The 24,053-nt window shown below is 43.7% G+C and overlaps 1 protein-coding gene and 1 long non-coding RNA gene across 4 annotated transcripts in view; one reads left to right on the top strand and one right to left on the bottom strand.

Annotated features, from left to right (window-relative positions):
• Positions 1-1,282: 1,282 nt before the first annotated feature.
• Positions 1,283-3,232, bottom strand: LOC140641865 (uncharacterized). The gene is made up of 2 exons (XR_012038478.1): positions 2,666-3,232; positions 1,283-1,983 (listed from the first exon to the last, which is right to left on the bottom strand). It is a non-coding gene; the product is annotated as an uncharacterized lncRNA (long non-coding RNA).
• LPAR1 (lysophosphatidic acid receptor 1) overlaps positions 2,610-24,053 on the top strand; it is a 132,649-nt gene continuing 111,205 nt past the window's right edge. Inside the window, exon 1 of one of the 3 annotated variants that reach the window (XM_072842321.1) lies at positions 2,610-2,991. The gene's annotated coding sequence lies outside the window, so the exon portion shown is untranslated. Of the gene's footprint in view, positions 2,992-3,641; positions 3,849-24,053 lie in introns of those variants that run through there. The other 2 variants (XM_072842322.1, XM_072842320.1) reach the window with 2 other exon arrangements.

The following is a 24,053-nucleotide window of genomic DNA, read 5'->3' as shown; positions in this document are numbered from 1 at the left end:
TTTTAAAATAGAAAGGTTTCCTAAGGAGAATGATTTCTTTCTAGCCAAGGGAAAACCACCAGAGAGGCACAAATGCCCCATTTTAAGAAGGAAGAAACCTGTGCCCCGGAGGCACCTGAAAAACTTTCCCAGGCATGCTGTTTTCTCTGAGGGTATTGTTTCACCAAAATATATTTTCTGAATCAGTCTCTACATTAACAGACTAGAGGGAAAGTTTCCAACAAATCTTTCTGTTGATAGTTTTGATTACTCTCTTGTAGAAAATTTCAAAGGCTTTGTGCCAGACAGAAGGGAACATGGGGAGGCAGAGAACTGGCATGACCAGCAAACCCTTCTGAACAAATGATAGAACCTAATGTAGTGACAGCCAATTTTTCTATCCTAAATGCTTCATAAATTATAGCTCTTGGACCACTCTCTGGATAACATCCGCAATCTAACAAAGTCTATAGTATCCTTTCAGATAATAATATAAACTATATTTGAAATATTCCTCCTTAGAATTCTCTTCATTTTGCTGAAAATATTTTTTTTCTCATATTTGACAGCACTAGCTGTCTTTTGAGTCTTCGGCTCTGCTGAAGTCATTAGAAGAAACAAATCTAGAGAAACACTGCTTGGCAGCGGATAAGAGAGAAGGGTTAGGGCAGAAAGCATTTGGATGACTATCCAGGAAACAAAAGAGCCTGAATGGCAAGAAGGCCACAGGCAGGTAAAAACAATTGAAGAAAGCATATCACGGTATCTTGCATCTCTATTGAAACATTATCCACTTCAGTGTTTTAAGAAGCCTGTTTAAGGATATTACTTACTTTGATAAAGACAATTCAGAACCCAATAAAATAGACTATCCTGGTATTACTATCCCATTTTACAGAGGAGGAAACTGGCTCATTTGGAGCAAAGTACTAGTTTTGGTGAACTGAATTCTGTTTTAGATTTCATTTTCTCTCTCCTTTTACGCTGGGCATCCAACCTACACTTGACTTGCAAATTATTGTCCTAAAGCTGGCTGCAGAGCAGTCTCATGCAGACAGGTCCACACTTGTCAGAAAGACAGGTCTGTCCAGGCTGACCTTGAATTTTGTTCTACATTTCATTTTAGGCCACAGTAGACCAGCTAAGGAGGAAATAAAGTGTTGTACAGCAAATAACTTAGAACTACATATGCATACATATGTCTTGGGTGAACAGAACTCCCCATTTGATGTGAGGACCACAGAGTAGGTGGTTATATATTAAGGCAGTTAAGGTATAATCAAAGCACAAGCAGCCATATTCCTTAAGATGGGAAGAGATAAAATCAATATATTCGAAAATATTCAAGGGGAGTAGTAGGCAAGAAACTCATTGACACTTTGCTTCTGACTTATGAGTAAGGGCTAAACACAGAAATGACTTTTAAATTAAATAATCTAATAATGTTTACTAATAAAATTAAGATAATACTTTATTTTAAATAAAAATATAAAATGTTCTTTTCGCTAGATATTCAATTTCTGGCATTAGGAAACCTAGCAGGAAATAAAGAGTGTGTAACAAAGAGACAGGAAAATTAGCTAAGTGATTTTCGAGTTGGGTAGAGCTGTGGTTGAAAACAAAACCCTTTCAGCATGTACTCTTCTCATCAGTATGTACTTTGTATTAGACTTTACGGTGGATATTTTCCTATTTGTCCAACTTTTTTTTAGAGTTTAAGGTGAACACCTCTCAGTATTTGAGATAAGCATATGCACATGCATCTCCGTAGCGTACGTGAATATAATAGGCGCTGTGCCTGCATCAACATTTCTATTTTTTTTCACATTCTAAGTAGATTATTGTAAAAATAAATCATAATTTGGTAGGAAAGGAGGGAAAGTGGAATCGCTTCAAGTTGATTTCTTGAAAAGGGAGGCGCTTGGCTGGCTCTGTCCCTAGAGCCTGGGTCTCCATCTCCGGGGCTGTAGGTAGGTTCCAGCTTCACATCGGATGTAGAGATTACTTAAAAAAAAAAAAAAAAAAAAAAAAAAAAAAAAAAACCAACGAGAGGGATTTGAAAGATTATTTACAAAAAGAAACCGCTTCAGACAGTAATTGGCTAGCAGACCGGTCTCAGCCCTGAGCATCCCGTAGAAACCAGAGGCCAACGCAAAGTTCTAAGCAGCGCCGGGCGGAGAGGGTCGCGCGTTCTCTTACCAACGCGTCCCTAACCGGTAGCTGGAAAAGTTTCCATCCCTTACAAGAAGTCTTCCCCTCCCCGCCCACTGCGGTTTAAAGGGACCTCTCCCTTCCGAGCAGCCCAGGATCGCCGCGTGCCCCCCCCCCAACCCCGGGGCGGTCCCCCCCGCCCGGGTCGCGGGTCCCCCTGCCGCACCGCTCCCCGGGCCTCCCGGGTGCCCCCGGCAAGGGCTCGCCCAGCTTCCCCTCCTGCCCGGCAGCTGCCTGGGATGCGTGGCGGCTTTGGCAGCGCAGCGAGCGGCAGAGAAGTGCCCCGAGTCCGGAAATCCTGGGAAGCCGGGGGTGGGAAGCGGGAGGTGGGGGAGAGGTGGCGCGGCCGGAAAGCCCCCGACCGACCGGCGGCCGTGCAGGGCCCGCGCGAACCTCGGCGGCGGCCACCTTCCCGGGGTCCCGCGGCGCCGCGCCCGCCCACACCTCCAGGTGTGCATTCCCCGCCCTTGATTACCCTCCGGACGCCGAGAGTTGGCACTTGCAGAGTTGCCCTGGGAAAGCGGAAGAGCGGCTGCAGCCCTGCGCCTGGGGAGCTGGGGGCGCGCGGCACGCCGGCTTCGGGCTGCAGACGCGGACGCGCGAGCACCTCCAGCTCGGGCCGTGCGGGGGGAAGCCGGGGTCCGCGCCGAGCTTGGCCGCTGACTGCGGGAGAGGCCCTCCTGCAGGGGGTGCGGGCCCGCGATGCTTCCCCGAGCTCTCCGAGTGGGAAGAGCAGAGCGACAGGAGGAAAAGGCACCGTCTGGGGGAGCCCACCCAGCGCGGCGAGCCGGCGGGCGCTAGGTGAGCGCGGGGGGGGGGGGGGCTGAGCATCCGAGCCCGCGGGTCTCCCGCCGCGGGGGGCTCGCGCGGGCTGCGGGGGGCTCCGGGGGGCGTCGCTCCCCGCGACGGAACGAGCCAGGGGGAGGGAGCAGCGGTGCGGGCCGAGAAGGAGCGGGGAGGACGGAGGCTGGCGGCCGCGCCGGCTCCGGGCCACCCCGCCGCCCCGGCCAGCGCGCCAAAGCGCGGACTGGCGGCCCGAGCGGCGGCCGGCGCTGCCTGGGCTGCGTCTCCCGCGTCGGCGGCGGAGCGCGGCTCCGGCTTCCCGGGGGCGGGGTGGGGGCGCAGGGGGCGCAGGGGGCGGCCGTCGAGGGGGCGGGCGGAGGGCCGGGCGCCGGCCGCGGGGAGCGACCGCGCGGCGGGAGGCCAGCCCGGGGGGCGGGGGGCAGCGGCGGGCGCAGGTAAAGGGGCGGGCGCGGGGCGGGGCGGGCGCGGGGCGCGGGGGGCGGGGGACGGCGCCCCCTGGGCGCGGAGCCAGGGGCCGCCGCGTCGCCTGCGCAGCCGCTCGGCGCGCTCGGCTCGCGCCGTCCCGGGGCAGACAGGCTTTGTGGCTGCGCGTGCGAGTGTGCGAGCGGGTGCAAGTGTGCGCGCGCGCGCGCTCGCCGGTGTCGGCTGTGGGTGGGCGTGCGCGCCGCGAGCCGGCCTGCAGGAGGCGAGGCTCTCCCGGCCTCCGCCACCAGCCAGTCGCCCGCGCCCCGGGAGGGAAGTTGCCGCAGCCGCCCGGGCCGCCGGCCCTTCCGTCCCCCTCCCCGGCCAGGTCGGTGCGCCCCGGGGCCCGCGCTTTGTGCCGCGTCCGCGGCCCGGACCCGCCCAAGTGACACGTAGGTGGCCTCGGGTTACCTGGGTCTGGGTGGGAGCGCGAGAAGGGCTTGCAGGGGTGGGGGGCTCGAGGTGACCCCGAAGCCGGGTCCGGGGCACGGGAGCGCCGGGGTGCACCCCGCGTCTCCCCGACGACTCCTCGCGCTCCCGGGCTGCGGACTTTAAACTTGGTGTCGGTGCAGCCGCCCAGCAAACACGCTTAGCAAGTAACTGGGACACTGAAGGCAAGGGAGGGACCTGGCTTGGACTTGGTGGTTTTGAAACCGACAGGCTCGTTTGGTTTGTGTCGGACTAGTTTGTTGTGAATGGATTTAAATTTTATTCTTTTTTTTTTCTTTGCTGCCATTTGGGCCTTTGATGCGTAAGGGATGACGGCATCCAGGACTTGTTGCTGCCTTCACTTTGGGGCCTGAGATTCTTGCTCTGTGTCCCTGCTTCTCTTTCTTTTCTCGTTTGTTGAAATCTGTGGAGTTTTCATAAACGTGGGTCTTCAGCGAGCGCTCGCTTGTTAAAGTTGCACCGTTTCCCGCTGGGATGGGCGCGTTGTGTGCAAACCCGAATATGGGAAGCAGGTAACTGCAGTTATGGGGTAGAATCCTCTATTCCTTCAGGCTCTAACAGTCCGTGTCTTTCACCTATTTGCATAAGTGTGGTTTGTCCAGCGTGAGCACAACTGGGAGGCGAGTGGTCCGTGATGCAAAGCCTGCGATTCTGGTTAAAGGGGGACAGCGCTGGGAAAGCTGCTCGGTTCCCCTAGGGAGCGATCCCCTGGTCATACGGAAGCCTAAGCCCCGAGGAGGGAAAGGGGTGTAACTGGAGTTAGGGCTGTCTGGACCCGAGTGAACTGCTTTCGCGCCTACACACACACACACACACACACACACACACTCGCATCCACTTGTTTCTGCCCTTGGTTCTCCGAATCCGGTAGGAGTGAGCAAATTTGCCTCCAGTGCAAACTTGAGAGTGATGATTAGCATTTTAAGTGTGTTAAGGCTGGATTTTACCCGCCGTTTACTTTGAGGCTAAAGAAGCAAAGAAACAAGAGAAGGGGGGAGGCGCAGGCGGGAAGAGGGGTTGGCATCATCCCAGCCCACGCGCGCCGCGTCCCCTAGCGGTGCCACCTTAGCCCATCAGCTCAGCAGCTTGTCCTTCGTCTCGGGGCACTCATCTGGAAAATGGACGGATTTGATGATCTTGGCTGTTCTGTTCTTCCCAGCTCCCCCGAGTCGTTAGAACCTGGCGTGGGGTTGTCCCGTGCTGGAGCAGTAGGGAGAGTCACCTGTGAGCGGGTTATCCCAGAAGGGAGGTGAGAGGGCAAGAGGGTCAGAGGTAGAAGAGAACTTGCAGCGGGAGACGCTTGGAGGGGGGAAGGCCTCCATCTGGGGGTTGATTTTCCTCTTTTTTCTTTCCTCCTCCACAGGGGCATCAATACAACCCCCACCCTTTCATCTTCCACTATTCCATCACAGTGAGTGAGCCTGCTGAGCCTTAAAATCCATGTGGAGTGAGGGGGATCCCTGTGGTGGGACCTGATGCATGGGTGTCTCTTGGGCTCCCCAGCTGCCCAGTGCTGTGGGCGCTCAGAGGAGCTCAGTATCCCTGTGAATGAGGAGGAAAAATACCGAGGTGGGAAGGGCAGCCCTTTCAACAACTGATGTTTGGAAACGTCTATTTTTGTTTGAAGCTAATATTTACCAAACAGAAATTTCTTTTTCTTTTTAATTATACCATAGATCTGTCAAGGCTATACTGAATCTGTCCTGTTTGACGGACTGGAAGATTCAAAGTAAAAATCTCACTCGCTGGATCTCTCACTCGCTCGGTCTTTTTGATGCATAATGACATTCAGTCTGAAGTTAGTGATTTTTTAGGGCCAAGAATCTTATTTCAAATGCTTAGTAAGGAAAGTTGCAATCTGGGCAGAGTACACTGTATCATTTTCACTGGGAAGCTCCAAGTGTTCAGCAAATAACAAGACTTAAAATGTAGTTTGAGGTCAAGATTTTATAAAGTATTTTTTTAAGATTTTATTTATCATGAGACACACACACACACACACACAGGCAGAGACACAGGCAGAGGGAGAAGCAGGCTCCATGCAGGGAGCCCGATGTGGGACTCGATCCCAGAACTCCGGGATCATGCCCTGAGCCAAAGGCATATGCTTAACCACTGAGCCACTCAGTCATCCCGAGGTCAAGATTTTAATGCTCGTGCTTAATGTGTGGCATGTCTTCCTTTAGTGTTTTTTGTTGCCTGTAGGCATACATACTTGAGGAATGTGATTTATTTTAAAAAATGAAGTGTGATATAATAAAAGTGAGACATAAGCTCTTGGTTTAAAGTCTCAAAGTTTGCTCTGGCCTTGTTAACTCAGCATCATACTATTTGGTTTCTGGTTTTTACGTATCATGTTACCCCTTCCCCAAATCCCTATTGTGTTATTACTTAAAAAATCTCATGGAGAACTATTATGGATGTCTTACAAAGTTGAGAGAAAAGAAAATTTTAATTGAATAAGCAATTACTGAATTTCTCCTAGAGAGGCAGACACAAAGATGATAAAAATGAGGCTCTAGAAAGAGCTGCAGTGCGGAGGGAAAACATGCAGCTAGCGTCAATGCATAGTAGCTGGATTGCATAACTAGGTGGCAGCTGTAGAATCTAAGAACCCTTGGCATGCTAGGGAATGGAAAATGAACTTCTCGTTCTGGGGAAGGCTTCACAGGAGGGTCTTAAAGGGTGAAAATGATGCATCTCTTAAAAGATGAATGGTGGAGAATGATGTAGTTGGAGTCTGGGGTAATGAAGGCTGGAAAGGTACCAGGTGGTAAATTAGGAGGGGGGCTTGGGTGTTATTTTAAGAAGCTGTGCTACTGTGGGGTTGGGAAGGGCTATTAGCCTCCAAAATGCTGGAAGACAATGGTGACGTCTACTGGGGCATCGGGAGGGGTGAAATGTTTGTAAAGCCTGAGCTTTGATTCCTTTACATTTCGTTCTAACTCATGGCTAGTGAATTTTAGGGCACTGCCTCCAGCTTATCCAGATTATATAAAAATTATAGCATAAACGATATGTCATTTCTTCCTGCATAATCCCCCCGAGCGGATAGTGGTCTTTTAGCAAAAATTAATGATGCTTGGGAGGCCTTCTGAGCATGTGAGTTAAAGTCACTCCAGGCACGGAGCTGACCAAGAAAGCATTTTGTTTTGTTTAGGGAAGGGCCTGCTAGTTAATGCTAATTTAAACATGACTCTAATAGCAACCAACATTCTTGACCCTGTTTATCTTATACAGAGTATTTAACCACAGTGGTTGAATATTTGTAGTACAGAAGAGGAAGAATTATTATTAGTTTTGAAATGGGGCTAATGTCCTTGTAAAGGGTAGGCGGAAATGAAACAGGGAGGAGGTGGGGAGAGGGCAGTACGTTGGGTGGGGTACTGCAGGGAGGGCTGACCCAATCCTGAAAAGCCTTTAAATGTAATTCTAATAGAAGTAGCTTAATGGTGTAGACAAATCCTTCGAGAACCTCCTTTCTGATCATCTGCTTTTTTTTCCTCCCTAAATCTCGAGAGCTAAGGTGTCTAGTTCGTAACCTCTCAGATAGGAAGGATCCCTATGGGGTCCATCTGAGAGAGAGGCATTCAGCCCCCTGAATTTCTTCTCGTACCACAATAGCTCCATGTCACAGGTGGGAATAGGTGGCTTTTAAGCTGTGTGTCAAAGGTGGAGCTGGTCTGGCCAAGTCTTCTAATTACCTTCACCCTGGAGATGCTGGGCTACTCGGGAGCCTTAATAAAAGGAGATTAGTTAGGTCAGCTGCTTTTTACTATCTTCTGGATACAATTTGAATGAAGGATCCTCCCACCACTTTGTTTAATCTTTTTTTTTTTTTTTTTTTTTGCAAGGGAACTTGGGTTTGGCACGTTTAATTAGTTAATTTGAAAGAGTCCAGGGTTAGTATACTCTGTTTCTTAGAAGGATACTTTTTGTTTGTTTGTTTCTTTGGTTTTTAGGGAGGGATGTAAGAGAGGGTGGTGGTGATGGTGATTTTATTTAAGTGCCCTGACATTTTTTTCCCCTGCAGTTTAGTATGATTTCAAAGTAGCATGGTTCATGCTGACTTATGGGGATGAGGCAAAGAAGATTGTTCTAATGCTTTGACCTTAGCTCCCGTCCCCTCATCAGTGCCATAGAAACTTTAACCTCGAAGTTCATGTAAAATTCAAATTTCTTTCAGAGATGAAAGAGGATTGTTGTACTGTGTGCATGGATTTAGGTTATAAGTCTTTTAAAAAATGTCTGTAGTACTGCTTTTAGAAAGCGCTAGAGTGACAGGGCAGCTCTTAACTTTAGCCCAGCGCTACAAGAAACATGTACAAGCCTGAAGGAGGTGGACCAGGCTGTGTTTGTTGTATTTAATATGGAGATAAGGGAAAAGAATTTTGAAACCAGCCTCTTTATCTGAAAGAGAAAAAGAAAGTTTGACCCATAGCACCTGGTCCTAGGTCTCTTTGGGGTGGGATTTCCCGGGTTGAAACTTTTGTTAAAGGGAATTTTGTTCCTTATGGTCATCACGGCTGCCTATGCTTCTGAAGGCTTCAGGACTCACTTTGCAGAGAGTGCTACCTACTGTGAACCCTTTCTTTGTAGCAAGTTTCCCTTTATCTGTTTTCTTAAATATGAAAACAATAGGCTAGGTATGGGTTCATGTACATCTGCCATCCTCAGTTTTCTTACTCTATGCTTTTGGTTCTCCTTGACCAATCTCAGAGCTGCTTTCACTCTAAAATTCTGCCCCAACAGAAGGATGTGTCTGGCTCTTTGGAAGGAGAAATGATTCAGGGCAGAGGAGGCAAGTTCTCTGGACTCTAGCAGCCCTTGATTGACTGCCTGCCATTTAATAAGCATTGTGCTAGGTGCTCGGGGCTGGGAGTCTGGGTGGGCCTCCTACCCTCCAGGAGGTACAGACATGTTAACAGACTCAGTGTAACAAGTGCTTCAGTGTAGGAAGTGTGATGAGCAAGATAAGGTGTGGGAGGACCGGCTCACCTGACCCTGAGGGGCATGGTGGTGGCGGTCAGGGAAGACTGCCAAAGGGTTGGGATTTGGAAGGATGCTAGGAACCTAAAATAGAAAAAAAAAGGGGATCAGGATAGAGGGCATCAAAAGGCTTTGTATTTCCAGGTTTGCTATTATTGGGTGAATCAAAGTTTCTCTCTTTTTGCATCTGTAAAATGGGATGAAGAACTGACATTGTCTGCCTGCTAATGCTAGTTTTCATTTAGTTGTCCCTTAATTTCATCTCTCATTTGTTCATTGATCTGTTCCATTGTCAGTAGATATTTGTTGCCCACCTACTGTATACTGGGAAACGGTAGGAAACAAGATGTGTAAGGTTCCTTTTCGGGGAGCTCTCATTCTATCATTTTTAATGGGAGTTCTTTTGAAATGCTTCAAATATGGAGTATGTTGAATTCTTCTTCCTCTTGAGTCCCAGTGGCTTCAGGTAAGTTAGCTTTTCCCTCATAAACAGGAGAAGAAGGAGACAGAGCCTGGTATTCTCATTGTCATTTTATAAACTTGGAAATGTTTAGCCAAGATTTACCTGTTTGTGTCAAGTCTAGAGACAGATGCAGCTGTGTCTTATCTGGAATCTTGGCTTGCTTCCATCTCATCTTGGATATCCTTTTTATTATTGTTTCAAGATTTTATTAGAGTGAGAGAAAGAGTGTGCACATGAGTAGGGGGGGGGGCCGAGGGAGGAGCAGACTCCCCACGGAGCAGGGAGCCGGGCAGGGGGCTTGAGCCCAGGACCCTGAGGCCCCAACCGGAGCCGAAGGCAGAAGCTTCACTGAGTGAGCCACCCAGGGACCCTCATTTGGATACTCTTCATTTTGACCCAGCCTGTGTTTGAGTTTCTATGTTCAGTTTGACTCCCTAGAATGAGCCAAATCTAGTGTTTCTGGGGGAGTCAGAGTTATTTTTGAGGTCACGCTATGACAGTACTTTGCTGTTAACGCATTCTACTTATTTCAATCACTGAGGGAATGAACACGGTAGAAAGTGTTCTAACCAGAACAAGGGAGCTGCATTCATTTCTCAAAAAGACGTGGATTTTGTAATGACTCAAACAATATAGATGTGTCTAAAGTAAACGTAGTGACCTCCCTCAGCAACCTCGTCAGCACTTACGTAGCCTTCCATACTTGTGCTTTTGCTTGTACAGACCTACAAACGTGTGTATATATTTATATGTGTGTGCAGATATGTTTATATGTACACACCCAGATACCTGTTTGTGTGTGTGTCTGTGTGTGCACATGCTCGCCCCTGCCCCTGCTTGTCCTGGAGAGTCTGTAACTAAGGCTGCCACCGTGGCTCAGTACTTTGAAGCCCCAGCAGCCCTTGTGGCTCTTGAATCCGTGCACTAGTGTGTGACTTCAGGAAGTTTCTATCAGAGAGAGATGACCGTCTGGCTTTAGGAGCAGGGAACAAACTGCGTCACCAACCAAGACAACAAATCTCATGGCAGAGAATGCGATCCTCACAATGACTCTGCTTCATCTGGGCCTCGGGTGAGGGGAGGAGAGGCCTTGCAGGGCAGGCATTTGGCATCTGCAAACCTTTTGTTAGGTGGGAAACCAGGCGTCTGTGGTAGGCCCAGGGAGCACTGGAACAGAGGAGCCAGGTGGGGTGACTTAGGCAGGTGTCATGGGGGTGAGTATGGAGCGAGGACCCCCTTCGAAGCTGGTAATCAGATGGCGAGGGTGGAGGGCCCTTGCTAAGGGAGCCTCGCAGCTGAAACAGAATTGCCTTTTGTGAAGGGGCTGCTTTGCCATCTTGGGCCATGGTGTGTTGGAAGAGGGGTTATTGTCCTGTCAAGAAAAGGAGGCATTCATTCTGTATTCAGTATTTATTGTAGCTCCATACAGAACTGCTTGCTGTCCTTGGAGTAGACATAGAGACCCAACGGTTCAAAGGCTAGGGCAAGGGTAACTGCCTTCCAAGTTCAGTAGAATCTGTTCCCTCCTCGCTTTCCCTGAGACCCAGTCGGTTTGGTTTCACACGGCTGAAATCTTGGAGCACTTCTGCGATAAGTCCTTATGCTTGGCTCAGGACACTACAATAAATAATAATATTAATAACAACAACAACAGCAACCCACCAGGAAAGTATGGGCCCTGCTCTCAGTAGCTCATAAACACAGAGAGCCGTGGAAACAAATGCCTAAGGTCAGGCCGATAGTGATAGATGTTTTGAATGGAGGTTTAGACAAGGTGCCCAACTCAACATCTGAGGCTGGAGAGAGTCACTCTGCCTCGGAGTAGAGGAAGGATTTGCAGCTGGATTCTGGCCTCAGCGCATGAGTTGGCTGAGAAGCTAATTCTACACGGAAGACTAGAAGGCCCAGGTGCTGCGTGTGAGCGACAGGTTAGGGTTTGTGGCAGAGTGGTGGTAGGCTTTGGGTCAACCTTGCAGGGCCAACAGAAGGGTGCAAAGCCACTGAGGACCAAAAGGAGAAAAGAAAAGGGCACGTTGATGCCATTAACAGATGGGACATGACAGTATAAGAATTCTTCCAATGAGGCATGTTGGCTTTAGGCAGAGGTTTTCAGCTAGTAGCTGGAATTTGAGTTTGAAGCTTAGCCGAGAGGTCAGAGCTTGGCAGTATTGGGGAGTAAGTGCTGTATGTCAGAGTAAATACTAGTGAAATTTATGGGATTGGCTGAAGAGAACTTTCAGAGTTCATGGCATGGCATATACTTGGTGCTTTTTAAAAAAATATACCCCCCCAAGCCTCATTGAGGTATACTTGACATATAAAATGGTAAGATATTTGAAATGTATAATATGATGATTTGATGTACATATATATTGTAAAAGGGACCCCCCACCTCCAGCATACTTGGTGTTTTAACAGGGACAAAGCGTATTTTGATTCTGTGGGCTACTTCTCTTCCTGGCAGATGATTGAAATAGTCTTCGAGGCTGTCAGACATTCACTGAGCACCCATGATGGCTTCTCTTGATGAGCTGGCCCTGGGATGCCACAAAGAGGATGGAGTTCCAGGTCAGTGTTCCTTGGGGTGCATAAAAGCTCCTGAAACCGTCCATCCCGGCGAAGGAAAAGACAGTTCTGAAACTAATTAGAAGACTGGTGGTGGTTTGGGGGCTGAGAAGAATTGCAAAATACAGTTTTAATTCACTGCAGGGCCCACGGCAGTGAAAGTCCCATTGCTATTGTTGCTACAGTAAAAGACAAGCTGAGACACTCAGCAAAACTCTGGAAGGCCCACTTGCCTAAAGACCAGATGCAGAAACTCCAACAGGTTTGTCATGGGGATTTATAAAATCTGGTCCAGGACATGGAAGTTGCCACTGCCTGATTAAGGTAAAAGTAGGATACGGTGTCACTTTGCTGTTTACTTGGTTAAAACAAAACAAAACCCCTTTTCTGATTAACAGTGTATTTCCATTTTGTATAATTATGTTGGCATGGCTTCTTGCATATGAGCTAGAACAAAGATAAACCTATCCCTAGTCATTTTCTCTCAAGGCCATTGTGATTCTTTAAAATTACACTCTTTCCCATCTGGTGGTAAAAACAGTACACGCTCATTTTAGAAGTTGGAAAGTACAGGAGACTTAGCCATAGTGCTGCCATTCAAGAATAACTTCCTCATTCCATTTTGGGATAATTTCTCGCAGTTTTAAAAACTAAATGGTCTCACCGAATATTCGGTAGCATTCTGTGTCCTTCAGAAGTACAGGTGCCCTTAAAATCTTTGGTTCTTAATTTCCAGTGACAACAGGATAGTCACAATGTTTCATATGGATCATGTTTCATTATTTCTGGTCTCTGCTTGCTGCTTTTCTCTCTCTCTCTGTCTCTCTCTCTCTCTCTCTCTCTCTCTCTCTCTTTTTTAAAGGATGTGTGCTTCTCTGCCATCTTTAGGTGCTGGTGTTTCCAGAGCTCCAGCCTTCTGCCAACAGTCTCCATGGATGAGCTTATCTACACAGTGGACTGTGATTTCCAGGCCTTTGCCTGGACTGTCCCTGCTGCCTGGAGTTCTCTGTTCCCTTGGTACCTGTATGCTGACTCTCTTTCCATTTTCAGGTCTCAACTCAAATGTCACCACCACCTTCATGCAGCCTTCCCTAACTTCGACATTTAAAATCATATGACTTTTCCCATTTATCCAGCTTGCCTGATTTTTTTTTTCCTATGCTGTATTTTCTTTTGACTTCTGAAATGAGGGAAAGTGGTCTAAAAATTTTCGTTCTAGTTACTGCTGTTAACATTCCCAGTGCTTAGTACAGTACCTTGCACATAGTAGAACTCCGATTTTCTGAATAAAAAAGTTCTTTGAACAGACTTTTTTTTGAATGAAAAAAAATTAATATACTGAGCATGTTGTAGTACGTAGCATTGAGTGCTCGGGATTTACAACTGAGGGAAGGAGGGAGCCTTGAACAGGTAGCTCAACATGTGATTGGAATTATTGAGAAAAGCAGAGTGTCCCGGAAGAGAATAAGAGGGAGGGTAGCTTTGGGGCGGGGCAGGTGGGGAATGTTTCTCTGAGAAAGTGGTTTTTTTACTGAGGCTGGAAGGATGAGCTGAATCAGTGAAACTGAAAGGTGAGGAGAGAAGGAGAAAAAAACATTGATAAAGAAAAGGAAGGGCTGATGTGATTAGAAAAAAAAATTAGGAAAATAAGCAAAAGTCAGAGTCTTCTTTGGTTGAAATTAGGTCATTTTTTTTGAACGATGGAATTGTGTAAGGATGGAGATCGATCAGCTTTGTTTGGCCTTTTTGATATATAGTACTTCATTTTCAATAATTCTGAATTATCAAACAGTATTTTGTTGCTAATTTTGCCAGTCATTAAGGGAGGAGGAATATTCAGTCTGAAAGTAGCAACATTTTATTATTTTTTATTTTTTAAAAGATTTTATTTATTTATTCATGAGAGACACACACAGAGAGAGGCAGAGACTCAGGCAGAGGGAGAAGCAGGCTCCATGTGGGGAGCCCGACGTGGGACTCGAACCCAGGTCCCCAGGATCATGCCTTGGGCCGAAGGCAGGCGCTAAACCGCTGAGCCACCCGGGCTGCCCTGAAAGTAGCAACGTTTTAAACGGAACTAGCTTAAATTCTGTTTTGTGCTAATAAAAAGGTTGTGAAAATGTCAATCCAGGCAAAGTAAACATTCTTGTGAATACCTGACTTTGTTGGGAATGCTACTGGTGGGTACACACTTAAACTTTTGCATAAACTTCGTTTTATCTATCATGGTAACTAAGTGAGATTTGTACAGTTTCTCTTTCTGGTCAATTGAGGGTTGTGTGTTGTGCTGCTTGAGAGGGGCAGGATTTTCTCCCCGTGACACGTACAGATGATATGTTTATTAAGTCAGCCACTATAATCTGATTCACATTTTCTGTGCCCTGATTCTGTACTGGAGCTGTCATAGCCTGATAATGGTCTTTTAGTCTCTGTCTACAAATGGGCTTTTGTCAGTTTGGTTATAGCACTTTCTCTGTGTTAGCAAAATATTAAAGATTCCTATTGGGCCTCTATTATGTATTTATTAATGTAAAATAATCCTCTGTGCATTTGGAACCACATCCTACTGTTTTCCTGAGATTAGTGTTGCCGATCTTTTTTTGTCTTGTCTGAAAAGACTTCGCTCATCCTTCTGAATTTTTACTTTTTTAAAATCAATTTTTATTTTTTTAATTATTTTTTTAAAAGATTTTATTTATTTATTCATGAGAATACACAGAGAGGAGAGAGAGAGAGAGGCAGAGACACAGGCAGAGGGAGAAGCAGGCTCCGTGCAGGGAGCCCGACGTGGGACTCGATCCCGGGACCCCAGGATCATACCCTGGGCTGAAGGCGGCGCTAAACTGCTGAGCCACCCGGACTGCCCTCATCCTTCTGATTTTTAAACTTTTGGTGTCATTTTGTTTAATATGTTTTTGACTGTAAATGACATTTAATTGGATTTTGTTTTAACATACCTCTCACAGGAAACGTATGGCTTTTACATTTATTGTTATAACCAACACGTTTGAACTTCATTCTTACCCTTAAGTTTTCTCTTTGTTATCAAAGGTGCCATAGCCTTGAATAAAACGTACTAGCTTGCCTTTTTTCGCCAATATTTAGCCACGTGGGCTTATATAAATTACATAATGTCTTTAAGCCTACAGATTTCCTTTTTTTTTTTTTAAAAGGTTTTATTTATTCATGAGAAGCACACAGAGAGAGGCAGAGACATAGGCAGAGGGAGAAGCAGGCTCCCCATGGGGAGCCTGATGTGGGACTTGATCCCAGGGCCCCGGGATCACTGCCATGAGCCTAAGGCAGAGGCTCAACCACTGAGCCACCCAGGCATTCCACGCCTACAGATTTCTATTTGTAAAAGAACAATACACACACGCACACACACACACTATAAAAATGCTTGTTGCTCCGAATGTGTTAGCTTTTACTATTTTCATTGTTAGGTTCAGTCGTGTGAAATCGTTGGTAGTTGACTGCTCTTGACCTACAAAAGTGGCAGGTTTTGTATGCTTCCAATCTAATATTATGCTTCCTGCCTTTCTTTTTGCTTTCTGTGTGTGATTTGTTTCAGTATACTAGTATTTTGAAATGACCAAGTCTAGTTTTCAGTTTTACAAGTGATGGCCTCTGTTTTCCAGAGGCAAAATCCTGGATTTCTTTGGTTCTCAGAATCAAAGAACTAAGTTACTTTTGATCCTACTCCTCTGCACATCCAGGAATTTACTATGCCTTAATTATTCTTGCCCTCTTCCCCCCCCTCAATTTCCGTTATACATTTAATACATAGATTTATATGTTTTACCTCCTAAATTGTCAAAGCATAGACGTCAGATTTTTGTCTTCTATTTGCAATAAAATCTGCCAGTATATTTTGTATGTGTCTGTTTTGACCCTAATTAGCTCTGGGGGCCATAGAGGCCCCTTGCTTTAGCGGGCTTGGAAGAGGTCTCCCGTGTAGTCGGGACATATTTATCCGGACAATGGCATCTTCTGCATTCCTGAGTTAGACTCAGGATTTTTCCTACATTCATCAGAGCATGTGTCTTGTTGAGGTTCAAAAGGTGCAGTGTGCATCTTTCAGATTTATGTGGTCCAAGAATGTACTGCTTATCCATCTTTCAAAGAGTGTGGTGGAAATGACGGCTTGATTTTGGCTTTTTCCTCTCTAGTACTGTTGCTGATTTTTGCCATTTTGTATGCCTTCTTGAGCATTTTAATGGAAAGTTGGGAGGAGGTGTATTCGGACGTCTGCCTTAGTGACTTTCAACCTTTTTTTTCTTTGACCATGCCCCAAAGTTAGCAATGGTTGTATATGTGAAGAAAACAAGTTTCATGTAGCTTAATTATAAATAGTAAACTATAATACTTTTTGTATTTTGTTCCTATATTTTGTTCCTATATTCCTATATTTTCCTATAGGAAAATACATTTGTTCCTATATTGTTCCTATATTTTCTATTATCTGTTCATTTTCATTAAAAAGTGCTCATCATAACTCAGAAATTTTGAAAACAGTAATTTAGTCTCTTGCTGTTGTGTGTGGAGTTAGGGCCATTCACTATTCAACGTGTCTTTATTATGTGCAATACCACATCCTGGTAGCTGGGAATAGACTAGTGCATAAAGCAGTTGTTATCACCGGAGGCATGAAACATGGAATCTAGTGGAAAGTGGGATATTGACCGAATGATCACTCAAACATATACTTGTAAAATATGATGAGTACTAGAAGGGGAAAAAAAAAAAAACCCAGGGAGTTTCAAAAGAGGTTAAATGGGGAGCCTTATCTGACTTAGGAGTGAATCAGGATTTCCCTGGGAAAGTGACATTTGACTAGATCTGCAGAATGAGACGGGGTTAACTCTGCAGGGCTGAGGTGGGTTGTGCACACATGGGACTATAGAGTCACGGAAGAATTGAGTAACACGCAAAATAGAGAACTAGAAATGAATGGCGGGTGGAAGGTGAGCCTTTTGGTCTGATGAGTTGGCAATTTTTTTTTGTGGTACTTAGTGGGCCTTCCTATTTGTGACTTTTTTTTTCTCCCACTTGACGAAATTCAAGTAGGAATAGAAAGGATATTTTTGGGAAATAGATGTAGGTATATGTTGAAGCAGTTCATTATAGCAATTTTTGTGCATTGCTAAAAATAACTAGTACTTACTAAAGGCTTGCTCTGTGTTAGGAACTGTACAAAATTCTGCATGGATAGCTAGATATAGTTTCGGTTGGATTAAAAAAAATACTCATATAGTGTTTTACTAAGTTATTAACTATGCATAATTCGGAAGAAAGGAAAAACTGAAATTAAGTCTTGGTAAGTGAAGACCAGGTGAGTGGGTGAGTGTTTCATAGCTTCTCAGTGTTTTTTTTTTTTTTTTTTAAAACTTATTTTGCCATACTAAGATGTTAGGGTTCTCCCCTCGCCTTTTTTTTTTTTAAAGCTGTGTGAAGAATTTTTAAAAAAATATTTTAAATTGTAAATTCATAAAATAAGTTTGTAACTAAATGAGACAGATGGGAGATCAGGAGTCAAGTGCCAGTTTTACCACTGCTGCCCGTGGGGACCTGTCAGCCTACCCACACTTTCCAGGCCTTCAGGTCCTTGTTTTAAAATAGAGGGCTTGGTCAGACTGAGAAAGACACATACCATCTGATTTCACTCAGAAGCAGAGTCTAAATAACAAAGGAACAGACAAAAGCGGAATTGGACCTATAAACACAGAGAAGGATCTGATGGTTGCCAGAGAGAAGGAGGTGGAGGGATGGGTAAACTGAGTAAAGGCTTCCAGTTATGAAATGAAGATGTCACGGGAATAAAAGGCACAGCTGAGGGAATACAGTCAATGATACTGTGATAACACTGTATGGTGCCAGGTGGTAGTGACCCTGGCAAGCAAAGTGTCACCTAGAGAGAAATTGAATCACTCTGTTGTACTGAAACTGATGTAGCTTTGTCTGCTGTACTGGAGTAAAAAAAAAAAAATAAAAATCAAGGACTTGGAATCAGTTTGCACTAATCATTACTGTATTCATTGACTCTACAGTTTTTATTTTCAACTTTGCTCTGGCTGTTGAATGTTCAAAGAAATGATGACCCCATGCCATTGAGACAATTTTGTCTGACAGGCTCCAGCCAAATGCAGGAGACTCCAGGTATTTACGTCCTCGTGTGTATTGTAAGGCTCTGTGGTTGACACAGCTAATGCTTCTCTTGGTAACAGGGACTTTCCTGAGCAGATCCTTACAGCTTTACCATCCTGGCTTGCAGTTTGCCCAGCCTTGAAATTAAATTTGTTTTTTTTTTTTTTAACCTGTGAGAGTCCATGAAGATGAAAAAATCATTACCTTTGTATTTTCTGAGTATTTGCTTTGGGGGAAATGTACAGTATCTAAGTTATATATAATCCACATTTTATAAAAACCCATTGAACAGTGAGCGATGTTATTTCAAAGAGATTTAAAGGACTAAGGAATCACATGGAGGACTAATTCAGTTTTAATGACTGTTCCAAGTTTAAGGAATATTTGATAAAGAATGGGTCTTATGTGGAACAGATGGAAAGGACTTGACAACTCCATTTTTCTTACACGAGTATTAAATCAGTTGATTAAAGGACTTTTTTTATTTTGGTGATTTCAAAATAATTTTAAGTCGCTATTTCACTTAGGAGTGCTTTATTTCACTTGTTCTTATTTTTGAGTAAGATATACTTAAGGGAAAAAAAGATGCATGCTTTTTCTGTTGGAGCTTTCTCTGATTTCTCATAATAAATATTTATTCAGGACATTCAGGTAGCTGTGGGTATTTTACTTTGTGTGTTTTGATGCTGACTCATCAGCTCATATTCCTTTATTTGCTGTTGAATTATCTTCTCCTTAAGCCGATACCATATGGAAACCTGGCTAGGACCTCAGGGCTCCTGATCTGGGACAAGGCAGAGGCAGGTCGTACAGTTGGTGTTTGGGATCCAGGTTGGGCCTAAGTTCAGACAGGTCAGAGACACAGGTATTGCTTCAGGCTAGTACTAGACATAAGTGAATCAGAAGGGTGGGAGTCATGGGATTAGATTAAGTTCAAGGCAGACAAAGCCAGGAAGAGGCACAGGGTGTTCTCATGTACTGCCTAATGTTCTAAGGAGAGGCATTCTGGATAGCTCTAGGAGAGAGGTTGTGTAGACAAAGAGCTAAAGCTCCCTGGAGGAATTTTATCTTCAGAGTTAGGAGCATCACTTGAACATCTCTGCTTGTTTGAGGGAATGCCAACCCTCAAGCAGGGCTTTGTCACCATGACCTTGGGAAATGCAGTCTTGGCAACTCTTCAAGCATTTGGCCACCTCAAAGTGGAGTACCACAAACCACAAATTCTTATCTGATTCAGGGATTAGGGACATCATTGAATACCTTCTCTAGGAGCAAGAATTAGCTCAGGTTTCGTGTCTAAATATATTATTCCTGTAACAGTTACTGTAAGACATACTTAACATTCCATTAATTTTGGGGAAAAAAGTTTTAAGCGTGTCCATTGCTGTGATGACAGAGGTTAGTGGACTATTTGGGGCTGATTCTGATTGAGGGAGAATGCACCGACCTAATCATTTACTTACCAAGGTCCTTTCCTTTTTCATCCCATTTAAAAATTTTTTTTTTTTATTTTTTAGATTTATGGTCTTTTTTTTTTTTTTTAGTATTTATGTTTTTTCTTCTTTTAAGATTTTATTTATTTATTCTGAGAGACCCAGAGAGAGAGGCAGAGACACAGGCAGAGCAAGAAGCAGGCTCCCTGTTTGGAGCCTGATGTGGGACTCGATCCCAGATCCCCAGGATCACGACCTGAGCCGAAGGCGACGCTCAACCGTCCCATTTTAATGGTGGAATAACTCAGCTAATAAAAATCTTTCAATGAACATATCTTAAAGTATTTACAACTTTTCAACTCCTTTAAAAAATGTTTTTAATGTAAAAACACTGATTTGAATATTCTTTAAAATGCTTAAAAATTTTCTGAAACCAGACATTATGAAACCATTGCATTATGGCAATATTTAAATAAACAAACCCACTCATGTTTGCAGTTCCCTAATGTAGTATATTTTTCATTTAATCATGTTAATTTTATGGCCTATTTCCACTGTGGTCTATTTTATGGTCTACTTCTACCTAGAGTTAACAAACGTGTTTTTGTTTCTACTGACCATTTTCTTTTTTAAAAAAATTAATTTTTAAAATTCAAGTAAACATACAGTGTTATATTAGTTTCAGGTGTACGATATAATGATTCAACCTTTTTCTGCATGACTCAGTGCTTATCACAATAAGTGGACTCTTAATCCCCCTCACCTGTTTCACCCATTGCAACCCCCCCCCCCCAGCCCCCCAACTCAGGCAACCACCAGTTCTCTATATTTAAGAGTCTGGTTTTGTCTTTTTCTTTTTGTATTTAAAATTCCATATATGAGTGGAATCATGTGGTATTTGTCTCTAACTGACTTATTTCACTTAGCATTATACCCTCTAGATCGATGCATGTTGAAAACACCAAGATTTCATTCTTTTTAAAAATTTTTTTGTAACTGAGTGATATTCTATGTGTGTGTAGGTGTGTATATATACACCACATCTTTATTCATCTATGTATGGACACATGGGTTGCTTCCATATTGTGACTGTTGTAAAAAAAATGCAATAAACATAGGGATGCATATATCTTTTTGAATTTGTATTTTTGTTTCCTTTGGGTAAATATCCAGTATAATTGCTAGATCATATGGTAGTTCTATTTTTAATTTTTTGAGGAACGTCAAATTGTTTTCCACAGTGGCTGTACAAATTTGCATCCCCAGCAACAGTGCATGGGGGGTTCCTTTTTCTCCAGAGTCTTCCAACAGTTATTTCTTGTGTTCTTAATTTTAGCTATTTAGACAGATGTGAGGTGATTATTTCATTATACTTTTGATTTGCATTTCCCTGGATGAAGAGTGACATTACGCATCTTTCATGTGTCTGTTGGCCATCTTTATTCTTTGGGAAAATATCTAATCATATCTTCTGCCTATTTTTAAGTTGAATTACTTGTTTTTTTTTTGGTGTTGAGTTGTATAAGTTCTTTATATAGTTTGGAAACTAACCCTTTATCAGATATGTCATTTGTGAATATCTTCCTCATTCAATAGACTGTTTTTGTTTTGTTGATTATTTGCTTTGCTGTGCAGAAGCTTTTGTATTTTGATGAAGTCCCAATAGTTTAACTTTGCTTTTGTTTCCCTTGCCTCAAGAGACCTCTCTAGAAAAATGTTTCTATGACTGATGTTGAAGAGCTTACTGCCCATGTTTCCTTCTAGGAATTTCATGGTTTCAGGTTTCAATTTAGGTCTTTATTTTGAGTTTATTTTATATATGCTGTAAAAAAAAAAAAAGTGATCCAATTGCCTTCTTTTGCATGTAGCTGTCCAGTTTTCCCAATACCATTTGTCGATGAGACCATCTTTTCCCCAATGTACATTCTTGTCTCCTTTGTCATAAATTCATTGACATTTGAGCATAGGTTGATTTCTGGGCTCTCTGTTTTGTTATTTTGATCTATGTGTCTACTAGTGTGCCTCTACTGATGGTTTTCTATTTACTGTTAGATGTGGCAATATAGTCTGCGTCATTATATTTTTAATAGCCATAGTAGTCCATTTGGATTAAGTTGTTAAGCTGCTGTTCATTTGACCATTGTCCTATTTTTGGACATTTAGTTTTCTCATTTCTTTGCTATTTTAAAAGAACACTGCTCCCAATAGCTTCTTAATTTTCTGAGACTAATAAAGAGCAGGATCAGAGAGTAATATTATATGACTTCCAAGTATATTAAAAATGGTTTTCTAAAAAAAAAACTTTTAAAATTACACAAGTAATATGTGTTTATTGTAGAAATCAAAAGTATACAGGAAAAAACTAGCTACAGTTACCACCTGGAGATCCAATTGTCAACTTTTTATGAGATATTACCTTCTAATGTCTTCACATATTTTATAGGGTCAAAATCTTATTGGGTATAATGAATATCCTGTCCTTTGTCATAATAGTATATCATAATTAGAAGTGACCTTAATTCCAGCAGTAGCTCTACCTCTCACTTCAGTGAACACCTTTGTGCACGGCTCTTTCTGCATTTCAGATTTTTTTTGGAGATTTATTTCTATTTTCAGAGAGAGATCAAGCGCATGCACAGGGGAGAGGGGCACAGGAAGAGGGAAAGAAGTAGGCTCCTTGCTGAGTGCAGAGCCCCACAGGGGGGTTGATCTTAAGACCTTGAGATCAGACCTGAGCATAAACCAAGAGTCGGAGGCTTGACTGACTGTGACACCCGGCCACCCCTCAGATGATTTCTTTCTTTTTTTTTTTTTTAACTTTTTAAAATTTTTATTTATTTATGATAGTCACAGAGAGAGAGAGAGAGGCAGAGACATAGGCAGAGGGAGAAGCAGGCTCCATGCACCGGGAGCCCGACGTGGGACTCGATCCCGGGTCTCCAGGATCGCGCCCTGGGCCAAAGGCAGGCGCTAAACCGCTGCGCCACCCAGGGATCCCACCCCTCAGATGATTTCTTTAGGTTCCTACTTACAGAATTTGCTGCCTCAAAAAGTAGGGATGATTTTTATGACTAGTGATGAGAAATTATTAAATCGATTTCCAAAACAATGATAACACCTCACACTACTAACCAGCTGAATTTCAAAAAAATTTGGAAGATTGAACTTTGTATAGATGTGCATTTCTAGAACTTGGAAAATAATTAGAGCAATGAGCTTTACTAATCGGTCCTGGATGATGCTGAGTGGAACTGATCTGACCTCACTAGTGGATATGTTTCTCTCCTTTGTGGTAGTATTTTTTCACTGCCTCACAGTTTTGTATTCTAACAGAGAACATCTTCCTGAGGTTTTCCTTTGTCCTGGACTCTTTGAACGCACAGATTTTAGTATGCCATAAAATATTTTGGTTTTAACTCCATTCATTCTATAAACTGATTGTGGAATATTCCTGGTTAGTAGGCTTCTACAAAAGAATTGGTTAACTACTAGCAGATGGAACAAATATTCTAAAAATGGATAGCAAATAATGAAAAATTCTGTAATATTTATAACCATACATACTAACTGTGATTTCCCGAAACTGGTCTCCATAATGCCTTCTAGATGCTATTGGTATTAAGGATGGGGGGTGGGAGGTGTCACCTTTATTCTTCTGGGTAAAAGAAATGACCTTCCTTAAGAAGAGAGTGGTTTACCATTTCATCCATAATTAGAAGTAATCACATATGATGTAACTACATTTGACAATAAATGATTGCTTATTTGACTCTGGAGATACAAAATGAGTCTAAGAGGGAGGTCTTGTCTTTAAGAAACTGACAAACTGTAGAGGTGGGGACTCACTGAAAATAGTGCATTGGTTACTTGTGCATTTTCCTCCTGAAGAAAAAGAAATGTAATAAGCACAAGAAGGAAATGTGGAGAGAAAAAGAGAGTGTGAATTTAACCAAAGACCAAGACAGGACATCCACCTGAGGATCCCGTGCGTGTATTATGGAAAGGACCACACATTCCGCTGTTCTTCCCAGTAATTGACACCAAGAGGGGACACAATTCACTCTATGAGCCAGATGGCTGTGGGGACAAGGACTAAAGAGCTCTTCATGGCACTGGGAGGAGAAAAGATTTCATCTGTGGTTCTTGAAACATTAGATATGTTAGTATAATTAACAGTGTCTCCAAGCACAATTTTTATAATGAATAGAACCGTGGGGTTAAAAAAAAATAATGTTACTCAGTATGGGTCAAGGGCAAAATGCCAAAGCTTATCTCAGGAAAGCAATTCTATGGGCATCAAAAAAAGATCGTTCAGACAAGTAGCTCTTTGCTGGCATGGCTCTGTCCAAGGATAGACCTTCCACATTGCTTGTGGAATGAAGGGCGTGGTACCTTCTGAGATACTGCCTGTGAATGTTACTTCTCACAAAGTCTTTTTGGTAAAAATTGAGCCAAGTGAGCTCAACTCAACACTGAGTCCTTTCCTTGTAACCAGTGAAGTGTGTATCCATGTGCCTTCAGTGTCAGTCCCATTGAGGGTAGTGCAAACA

Source organism: Canis lupus, chromosome 10 (genome assembly GCF_048164855.1).
Source record: "Canis lupus baileyi chromosome 10, mCanLup2.hap1, whole genome shotgun sequence".
NCBI classification, from domain to species: Eukaryota; Metazoa; Chordata; class Mammalia; order Carnivora; family Canidae; genus Canis; species Canis lupus.
The sequence above is the reverse complement of the archived record's forward strand: the minus strand, read 5'-3'. Positions and strand labels throughout refer to the sequence as shown.